The following is an 11416-nucleotide window of genomic DNA, read 5'->3' as shown; positions in this document are numbered from 1 at the left end:
TGCCTAGAAAATAGCAAGTGCTCAAGTGATAGAAATTGCATGAAGAGAGTGGAGTCTGTGATTATTAAACAGGGTCTCGAAGTGTCAGTAAAGGCCAAGAATCTAGGGGGAGTGCCGCCCGTCCCGCTGCTTCTCGGAGCCTGGCATTTCCCTGTAGGAACCCGAGGAAAGGTTTCCCAGCAGCCTGCCTCACTGCCACTGGAGAGCAGCCAGCCCGCAGGAGACCAGAACATGCCAATTGGGAAATCACAGTCATTAGGGAGTTTCTTTGGAAAGGGGCGTGGAAGTGGAAGGATTATGAAGGGGACCTCTGAGTGGGGAACAAGGCAGGATACGGAGCCTAGAAGGAGATCAGTCTAGTGCCTCAGCTGCTCACTGGCATGCCCGGTCACTGCACCCTTTCCCAAGTCCGTGGTTCAGGTTAAATGACTCCCCTGTCCCCAAACCTTCCACCGGCATCGCTGCAGAACCTCACAATGTAACATTGTATAGACATAGTCTTTAGAAAGGTTACCTGTGGTCCCGAGGAACTGGCAAAATGGCTCAGCTGGTAAGAGTGCTTGCCGCCCACGCTGATGACCGGAGTTTGGTCCCCAGGACATATGCACGCATAAGGGAAAGGGAGAACTGACTCCCAAAGCTGTCGTTTGACTTCTAGCAGTGTACTATAGCTCGTGCCCCTGTGTACACAGTGAAGAGAACCACAGTGTTGAGCGTTTGCTGCCTAAGTAGGAAGGCTTGTTCTCTGAGGCCTAATGGACTAGGATCGAGTCCCAGGTAGGTATTTGACTGCAAAGGGTGGTGGTCACCCTATCCACCCCCCAAGATTAGGATGAAGGCTGTGCTGATAAAACACGGGTGCTTCAGGCACTTCCTAGCATACAGTGGGTGCTAAGTGACACCAAGGGTTTCACTCCAAAAACAACTGTCACGAAGAAACACCGCCACCCCTCCAGCCCCTCAGCTCTGCTAAAACCATCCACCCTCTCAGATCTCTGCTTGACCCAGAGATTGCTCCTGACCAGGGTGGTTTAAGACGCGGAAACATTTGCCCAGGGCTGCTACATTGTTTCTTCCCTTCCTGCAGGGAATGGGATGGAAGCTAGCCCACCAGCAACAGCTCTAGGAAGCCATAGCAGTAGAGAGGCATGGGGGGGTGGGTAGGGGAGACCCAGGGTGCCCTGCTCTGACGTAAAGACTTGGGCCATTTGACCCGTGCACCAGAGCTGTGAGCCACACCACATTGTCACCCCATCTCAGTGCCCAGCCAGTGAACGCTCTCTAATTCGGACTAATTTAGAGATTGCCTAAGTAGGAAGTGTTTGCAAAATTCATAAGATTTAAGGCCTGCAGTTGATAAAATGACTCAGACACAGGTGGCAGGTGTTGAGCCAGGTGTGCTCTTTGCCCTTGCCTTGGCTGGTCTGGGCATTCTCAACCTATGCCTGCCTGCCTGCCTGCCTGCCTTCCTTCATCCTTTCCTTCTTTTCTTCCTTCCTTCTTTTCTTTTCAATTCTCTCTTTTGATTATTTGGTTCCCTGTCTCTTCATCTCTCCGTCTGCCTCTCCCTGTCTCCCCCCTCCCCCCTCCCCCCTCCCCCCTCCCCTCCCCTCTCCCAACTCTCCCTTCCTCCCTCCCCTTTCCCCTCTCCCGCCTCCCCTACTTCTCTTCTGTGTCTCTCTCCCCCCTTCCCTTTTCCCCTTCCCCTCCCCCTCCCCTCCTCACCCCTCTTCTCTCTCTCTCTCTCTCTCTCTCTCTCTCTGTGAGACAAGATAACCTGTGTCATTCCTCAGGCAGCATCCACCTCTCTCCACCCTCCTTTTTACACACTTGTGTGTAGTATAGGGTGTGTTGGTGCTCACATGTGTATGGTGCACATGTGTATGGTGCGCATGTATGTAAGCCCGTGATGAGGCCTAAGGCTGATGCTAAGTCTCATCTTTGGTCAGTCTTCTACTCTGTTCCCAGAACCCGCAGATGGGGTTGGTCTCAACAGCCAGCTTACTTTGAGATCTTCTATCTCTGCCTTCCAGTGCTGGGCTCACAGACCCACCCAGCATTTGTGTGAATTCTGAGAGTCCAGAATCTGGTCCTCTCACTTGCATAAAAATCACATTGACCGCTGAGCCCTCTCCCTAGCCTGCATACACTTTTTTTTTTAAGACAGGACTCAGTGATTCGGGTGGACTGGCCACCCAGCAAGCTCCAGAGACCCACACCTCACCTCCGCAGTGCTGGGATTACAAGCTGTGCCACCATACCCTGCTTTTTGTATAGGTGCTGGGGACCAAACTCGGGTCCTCTGGTTTGAAAAGGCATCATCCCCATGACTGTAACTTTTGAGAGAGTATCTCCCTGTATAGCCTAGGCTAGCCTTGAACTCACAGCCCTCATGCCCAGAATGCTGAGCTTATAGGCTGTGCCACTGCACCTGGCTAAGTGCTCTCCTGTATGATGCATCTGGACAGACTTACGGAACACAGTGTGATGTTCTGATGCATACACACAGTGGTTGCATTTGGGTGATTGGAATACAGACACACACACACACACACACACACACACACACACACACACACACACACACACACACTGTTTCATTGGGATGACATCTGAGGCTCTTTTCCAGTCTTCCTGACTTGACTTGGAAGGTAGGGAGCCTCTGCAGGAGTCTTTCCCTGGATTTGGCCTCTCTACCCCACCCTCCAGCTCTGAACTTGGGTTCAATTTCTGAACAGTTGTCCACAGCTAAAACCCTCCCTTGGCTGCTGCCGCCTGCCAGCCTCCTTGCCCATGCCGCGTGTCAAATAATATAGATGGCCGTTTATTTCATCGTCTTGGGTCTCAATTCATCCTCATGACAGGAGGTCTGTAGGAGCACCTCCCCTCCAGCACCTAGCAGTGTGGCCATCTTGCATCTGAGGAGGCTGGAGCATGGCTCAGCGGAGTAACGCACTGGCCACACAAGCATGAGGGCCTGAGCTTGGGTACTTGCACCCATGTAAAAATCCAGAGGAGGCCATGGGTGCCTATAACCCCAGAGCTGTGGGGGGACAGACACAGGAGAGTCTGGGAGCTGTGGGGGACAGACACAGGAGAGTCTGGGGCATGATGGTTCCAGGCCTAGCTCCAAGTTCAGGAAGAAACCTGACTCAGGAAACAAGGCAAAGGCTGCTAAAGCAGGACACCAGATGTCATCCTCTGGCCTGTGTGCATGCCTAAGAATGGGTGCACACACACACCTTCGAATATAATACATATATACACTGTACACGCACACACCTTTGAATATACCACATACATACACTATACACACACACTCACATACACACCTTTGAATATAACACATATATACACTGCACACGCCCACACCTTCGAATATACTACACACACACACAAACACACCTTTGAATATACTACATATATACACTGCACACACACACACAGACCTTTGAATATACCACATATATACACTGCACACACACACATACACACACACACAAACACACCTTTGAATATACCGCATATATTCAGTGCACAAAGACCTTCTAATATACCACACATATATACTGCACACAAGGACACACAGACACACACACACAACCTTTGAATATACCACATATATACACTGCACACACATACACACACACCTTTGAATATGCTACATATATACACTGCACACACACCTTTCAATATGATGCATATATTCAGTGCACAAAGACCTTCTAATATACCACACATATACACTGCACATACACACACACACACACACACACACACACACACCCCTTTGGTTTTACCACATATGCACTATGTACACACATACATACACATACTTTTGAATAGGCCACATATATACACTATGCACACACACCTTTGAATATACCACACACACACACACACCACGGCTGAGGAGTGAATGAATGCGTGATGAGCAAGCAAATGTAAATAGCACTGATGGTGAATAAGGTGAAGGAACGAATGTGTGTTGAAGGCTTGTGAAGGAACAGACACGTCCCACAGAGCACCCTCCTCTCCTGGCCTCCTCTGCCCTCTATTTACACCGATCCCTTAGCAACTCCTCAATCCTGCCTCGCCCTCCCTGGCTAATATCACACTGACTTTCATTCCAAGACTTAGACTGCCCTTTTCCCCGGCTTCACAGTCAGGAAGCAGTTTCTCTTACACTAGCCTGGTACCCATGCTGCCTACCCTCCCTGTAGATGGAGTCAGCTTCAGGGTAGCGGGGTGGAGCATTCAACAAGGAGCCAAGAGTCAGCGAAGAGATACACTTGGATCCATGCAGCTACTCTACCAAGCACACAACTGGCCTCGCTCTCCTCTTTTCAGCTTTCCAACATTTGATCAAAGTGTGAATAAATGCCTAGGGGCTCCACCCTTGGGCCTCTGTCAGTGGGCTTGTGCAAGAACATCTTTAGACCTCTCCAAGGTACCTCCCTTCATCTCCAGAGGAGCCTTGTTATTAGAGACGCAACAGACTGGTGCACAGAATCCACACAGCACACCAGCCTTGGCCTAAACCAAGTCCAGCTTTGTCTACAAGTAGCACATGTCCTAGAGAAGAACAAGGAGTGGCCATCCTAGAGAACCAGACCTGAAGAAGGAGGAAGCCCTGGCCCTAGCTTCCCATAAGTCATTTAGAACGGACCACAGAACCGGTGCCCAAGGGACAGAGTCTAGAAATGTTTCTCCACCTGCTGTCCTCCTTTGCACAGAGTTTACGGGGTGGGTAACTAGGGACGCCGGCAGAGCTCTTCCTCCCTCAGGCACCTACCCATTGCTGTGAGCAAAAGGCAAGAAATAATTGGTGCGGCTGAGTCGTGGAATGGACAGGGGACGTATGCACGAGGCTGATGGCTGCAGCAGACGTGAGGTGGGCAGGAGGGTGTCTGTATGCTCCTGGTAGGCGCTCCTAGCTGCTGTTGATGCTTGTGGTGTTCCGGTGGTACTGCTCTGGGAAGGCTATGCAGGAGATGAAGGATTTGGGGAATGATCATTGTTATTATTAAGAGAGCAGCTGGCATTCTCCCCCCCCCCAGTCCCTTAATTAGAATGGACTGCTAAGGTGCCTCTCACCAAGGCTAGTGTCAGGTGCCAACATCCTTCAAATGACTCAAAAGTGACTAACCACCCAGTTTTTATACTGAAAGTCTTGTCTCTGAAATCCCTTGAGTCCATGGGATGGGTCACCCAGGCTCTCTGTGATGGCACAGCCCAGAGGTATGACCTTCAGAAGGATCATGGAAGGACAGGCTACCCCCATCCCACTGCACATGCGTACACACACACATCCTCATGCACACATACACACACACACACACACACAGAGAGAGAGACATACCTACAATGCACACATACACACACACACACAGACATACCTACAATACACACACACACACCCTATACACACACCCCTATACACACACAGATTCTCATATAGAAACATTCACACATTACACATACATACACACAAACTCATACACACACCCCTACAACATACACTCACACACACATGCACACCTCAACACACACACAGACTCTCACACAGAAACACACTCACACACTGCACATACACTCACACACAAACTCACACCCAATGCACACCTACACATACACTCACACACAGAGACTCACACAGTAACACACTTATACACTACACACGCTCACATGCATGCATACGTGCGCACACACACACACACACACACACACACACACACACACACACTCCTGCCACCACAGATCTTGCCTGGTTCACCGGCTTCCACAGCCAGCGCCTCTGTGATCATTTCAGATACGCCTCCATCACCGTGTTTTCTCTTACAATTAAAGGATCTGGCCTCTTAAATGAGCTTTGTGGTTTGTTCACAGGCATGGCAGAAAGTTCAGAAAACACAAAGGAATTCACAGACTTAGCTCGCTTATTAGTCCTACCATTTAGGAAATTTCTTTCCAGGTACTTCCTATGTTGGTATGTATGTATGTGTGTATTGTATATATATGTGTATATACACATACATATATATATATACATACACACACACACACATACATCTTTAGGGGAAGTGGCTCGTGGTGGAAGGAGATGAGTGGACGTCTATGTACATGCTGACATGTATGCATACCTCCACAGGAAGCCATGGAAATCAATCAGGAGCAGCCCCTCTGGCCCCTTCCTGAGTTTGACAGATGAGGACATAACTCACCTGGGGTCACGTGACTCACAAACTCTTACTCCAGTAACTTCCTCATCTTCCAGAGGGCCACTGTGTTCCTGTGAGCACCCCGCTCCTAGTGCCTTGTATTCTTGTACCCAGGGTCCTGGAATAAACTATGCACTAAAAAGAACCTCGGAGTCACTTAGCTGACAGCACAGCGAAGTTCAGTCTTGCTGAAAAAGAACTCCAGTGACAAGAGTTGAAAACAGCTCCCTCTCCTGCTTCTCTCATCGGCCATTAATTTTCTCCCTGTTAATTACCTCGAGCCGATGCTAATAAAATTAAACTTGTCAGAGATAAATGTGAAGTCCCCAGGCCTGAAACTGTTGAGCTCCACATAAACAGGTAACTCTCGTGGGGAAAACTCCCAGGGAAACTGAGGCAATGGGGACTCTAGGTCCCATTAACAGAAGCAAGGGGTCTGGAGAGGGAGGATACAGTCTGGGTGTTTATTCGTTTTGACACAGAGTCTCACTATGTAGCCTTGGCTGGCCTGAACTTGCTATGTAGACTAGGCTATGTGAATGAGTGTGTGTGTGTGTGTGTGTGTGTGTGTGTGTGTGTGTGTGTCTGTGTGTGTGTGCATGTGCACACATGCACACATACACATGTATAAATGGGTACATGTGTGGAGACCAGAAGTCAATGTTGGGTTGCTATGCTTTAGGACATGGGTTTTCCAGCTGTCCCTAATGGGAGGGGGGATGGAACCACCATGCAAAGAATAACTAAAGATGTCTGACCAATCAGGACGGTTAGGGGAAATATCTCAAATTCTTAGCTTCGAGGTCAGGGAGTAATCATTCTCTTTTTGTTCATTAGACGCAAAAACAGTGGGTGACCACCTTCTCCATCACCCACTCCCTCCTCAGACAGTGATGGGGTAGAATTGATTGTTCTGGACCTAGCTCCCCACATGTGAATTAGGGTAGGCCCCTCAAAACCCTGAGCAACCCCCTCATAACTTGATTTCGTCTGCAAGGCCTCTTTTAAAATAGAGATCTGCTATTTTAGAAAGCCAGAATTCCCTACTCCAGTGGCCCAGCTTTTAAAACTTGCTCCCCAGGCTATGGCTCTATTGGGTAGCAGTGGGGTCCTAAAGAGGTGGGGCTGGTCGGAACAGGCTTGGTTAATTGGGAGTGTGCCCATGAAGGAGATGGAGACCTTGGCTCCTTTTTCTTTGCTCCCAGCCACCGTGCAGTGAATGGGGCTTCACAGCCTCCCCCTCTCATCCCGATGTACTAATAAATGCTATACCACAGGCTCAAAGAACGACAGACTGGAGCCTTGACTGTGAGTCAAAATGAGCCTTTCCTCTCTCGCCATTTTTCACCTCCCATGTCACGTCACAGTGGTGGAACGCTGACTGTCACAGGCGCCTTCATAGCTACTGCAGGTTAGGCTGCAGGATGCCTCTGAGGGCAGCAAAACTTAACCACAGTGATGCCCATCTCTCTAATGCATGCTAGTCTCTCTCTAGGTTTGTGAGGAAGCAGGGAGAAGGAAAAGGAAGCAGGGAAGGAAGGAGCAAAGGGGAGGGGCAGGGAGGACCAGAAACGCTACTGCAGAGTACAGACTCCCTCTGATCATTCTCCCACAAACGGTGGGACCCACCATGTATGAACAGAGCCACCATGTATGAATAGATCTAGACATGGAGACATTCCTGAAGCCACTGCAAATAACATGCTTAAGAATGAGCCACCGGGGAGATAATTCAGCCAGTAAAATGCTATGCGGGCATAAATTCCTGAGTTCAATCCCCAACACCCACGTAAAAAGCCAAGAGTGTTGACAGGTACTTGCAGTTCTAGCCCCGGAGAAGCAGACTTTGCAGAGGCCAGACACTAGGCTACTAGGCACGTTCCAGATTAATGAGAGACCCTGCCTCAAAAAACAAGGTCAGTAGTCCCTGAGGAAGGACACCCAAAGTTGACTTCTGGCCTCCACACATGCACGCTCGTATTCATTTACACACATGTGTACCCATGTGTTCATGCACACCACACATATATACATACCATATGCACACCACACACACATGCACAACACATACTCCACACACTCACCTCGCACATACCACACACACACACACCACACCACACCACACACACTCATACCACACACTCATCAGACACACACATACTCACCCACCCACACACACACACACACACACACACACACACACACACACACACAATGAGTTAATAGGCTATGGATGTTGCTTGGTGTCAGGGCATTTTCTTAATTCACAAGGGTTTGTGTTCCATTCCCAGCACTTTAAAAGCAAAGTCACAGGCCTGGCCTGGTGGTGCTAATTCCTGCATTCAAGGCTAGCCTAGTCTACCTCGTAAGATGAGGCCAGCCAAGGCTACAGAGTGAGACCCTGTCTCAGAACAAACAAACAAAAGCTATGAAAATGGGTAGATGTACTGCAAGATCTTACTGACGAGTCTGCATAAAATAAATTAAGGACATGGGACTTAGTTCAGTGACAGAGAACTCGCTTAGCATGCTCAAAGCCCTGGGCTTAATCCCCAGTGCCGTAAAAAATCAACTCACAAGTTTAGTTAAATCATTTTCTAGCTGTAGAGTGGGGAGCAGTGAAATATATCGGAAGGATGCTTGGAGCAGATGTCTCTGTGTGAGTACAAGCTAGGCTTCCGGAATCTCAGCTTTGTCTGCAGTTGGAACGACTACAGGATACCCTTAGGTAGCTAAAGCCCTTTTCCTCAGTGCTGGGCAAGGTTGGGGCTCTTACAACCCTCTCTTGCCTGTGACTTCCTTTTAGGGCTCTTCTAAGCATCGTTTGGATTAATATCAACTTACTATTTTTCTAATTAGAAAACTTTACTGGGCAGAGGTGGCGTGTGCCTTTAATCCCAATATTCAAGAGGCAGAGGCAGGCAGGTCTCTGAGTTAAGGCCATCCTGGTCTACAGAGTGAGTTCCAGGACAGTCTCTCTTAACACTAAGAGTGTTCCTGTCCTGTGATCCAACAATTACTACACCCGTGGGCATTTGTTTCAGAAGGGTAATAAATATATTCTTTCCCAAGACCTGAACATGAACACCCACAGCGGCACTGCTGGAAACAGCGGACCTCCTTCGATGGGTCATGGTTTAGCAGAGGATGAGATTTCCTTGTTGTGGAACACTGCCAGCCATGGAAGGCACAAGCCACCAATACACAAATGGGGAGATAATCTCAGAACTGTGTTGAGTACAGAAAGCCACCCACTAAAGGTTACTGGGCCACACATTCCATGGGTTGACATTTTAAAGGGCAAAACTACCACCATGGAGAACCCCACCGTGATAGCTGTGAGTTCCGGAGAAGCTGGGGTAGACAGGATGGGTGTGACTAAAAGCAAAGGGCGCCCAGGGCTAATCCCTGTGATGGAAGGTTCTGGATCACACATGAGGTCAGTGTCACCACCCAGGATGTGACACTATGCTAGTTTTCTCAGGTGTTAGCAGAAAGCCCAGTGAAGGTCACCTCATGTCATGTTACTTCCTCCTCTTCACGTATGTGTGTATGTGGTTGTACTGCATGTGCACATCAGTGCAGGCATGTGATGGGGCCAGAAGCTGACTTTGAAATGGTTCTTGTTTATTATTATGCTTACTTGTGGATGTGTGTGTTCATGTGCACACATGCGTGCTCACATATGTGGGTGCACATGGGTGTGCATGTGTGTGAGTGCACACGTATATGTGTGTGTTCATGTGTGTGGGTGCACATGTATGTGTGTATGTGTGGGTATACATGCATGTGTGTGCGTGCACGTGTGTGTGTGTGTGTGTGTGTGTGTGTGTGTGTGTGTGTTGTGTCTGAGTTACTGTTGGGTCCTCTCTCGTTCTTTCCCTTGGGTATTGAGGCAGTCTCTAGCTGAAACCAAGTCTCACCATTTAAGCTATTTTAAGTAGCCAGCTTACTATGAACTCCCTGTATCTTCTCCCCCACCAACCCCCAAGCATGCCACCCTGGGCTTACGGGCACGCCACCCTGGGATTTCAGGCACACCACCCTGGGTTACGGGCACACCACCCTGGGTTACAGGTACACCACCCTGGGTTATGGGCAGGCCTCCTCGCCCATCAGACTTTGGCATCCTCTCATGGGATCTGAATTCCAGTCCTCACACTCGCATGCGGTAACCCCAGCCTTCTCTACCTCATGTTTTGAGATGGAGGTTCCTCACTGAACTTGGATCTTTCTGATTGGCTAGACTTTGCTCCTTGGCTGGTGTGCCCAGAATCTCTTTGCCCACCTCCCAACCCTGCACTATGAGGTTACAGGATACCACCGAACCAGGCATGGGTGCTGGGGACTCAGACTCGGTCCTCATGCTCGAGTGGTGAGCACTTTAATCCACTGAGCCGTCTCCCAAGCCCCTCTCATGCCTCACATGGGCGTGTGAGTCTATAGCAACTCAGAATAAGGTGCTTTAAAAGTAGAGAGAGAGAGAGAGAGAGAGAGAGAGAGAGAGAGAGAGAATGAGAATATCCAGGGGTATAATATGCACTTAGTATGAGCAAGGACTTGGGATCACCTCGCAGAACCCCTTAAAACTAGGGGACACCCCTGCTTGTACGCATGTGCATGGGAGAGTGTAGGAAGACAGCCAGCCCATCAAGACAAGTCAGAGGCAGGATTGTCAAGCTGAAGAGATTGTTTTCTTCTTTTCCAACCTCTTGTCATTTGACTTGTTCCAACAAGCATGTGTGACTTGGTGATTTTCTTTAGACCCATCAAGTGGCCAAAAAAAAAAAAAAAAAAAAAAAAAAGGGAGGGAGGGAAACAGGAAGTGTTGGGGTGGACCAGAGAGCTCTGCCCACCCCACTCCTCTAAAAGCTAGTTCTGGGTCTGTGGAAACAGTTTTAAATCTGGGGTGGGCGGGTCCTAGGAATGAGGCGGGGGCAGTGGCTGTCCCACTCGAGTGTCTGCCAGCCTACCTCAGCCATCCCGGGCCCAGCCCATTCTGTTAGTCCTTCTTCACCAGCTCCTGTTCACTGACGCAACCACTCAGGGACACGTGAAGTAGAAGACAGGCAGCTCTGGGCCCAGCAGTAGCGAATCTCTCTGACTCATTTCCAAGGGCTAAGAACCACCTCAGTGCCTCTCTGTGGTATCATCTCCCGTGGTTCTAAGGGATCTGAGAGCTGAGGTTAGAGATG

The 11416-nt window shown here is 49.3% G+C and overlaps 1 protein-coding gene and 1 long non-coding RNA gene across 7 annotated transcripts in view; one reads left to right on the top strand and one right to left on the bottom strand.

The window, feature by feature from the left end:
• The window catches only part of Cacng4 (calcium voltage-gated channel auxiliary subunit gamma 4), a 62061-nt gene that overhangs the window by 39982 nt on the left and 10663 nt on the right, over positions 1-11416 (top strand). The gene's annotated exons all lie outside the window — the stretch shown is intronic.
• The window catches only part of LOC134480890 (uncharacterized), a 28376-nt gene that overhangs the window by 12522 nt on the left and 4438 nt on the right, over positions 1-11416 (bottom strand). For all 6 annotated transcript variants that reach the window (XR_010055851.1, XR_010055855.1, XR_010055854.1 and 3 more), the window contains 2 exons: positions 11195-11401; positions 515-680 (listed from right to left, as the gene is read on the bottom strand). This is a non-coding gene — a long non-coding RNA (uncharacterized LOC134480890). The remainder of the gene's footprint in view (positions 1-514; positions 681-11194; positions 11402-11416) is intronic.

Source organism: Rattus norvegicus, chromosome 10 (assembly GCF_036323735.1).
Source record: "Rattus norvegicus strain BN/NHsdMcwi chromosome 10, GRCr8, whole genome shotgun sequence".
NCBI classification, from domain to species: Eukaryota; Metazoa; Chordata; class Mammalia; order Rodentia; family Muridae; genus Rattus; species Rattus norvegicus.
Note: the sequence above shows the minus strand (reverse complement) of the source record. Positions and strands in the feature narration are given on the sequence as shown.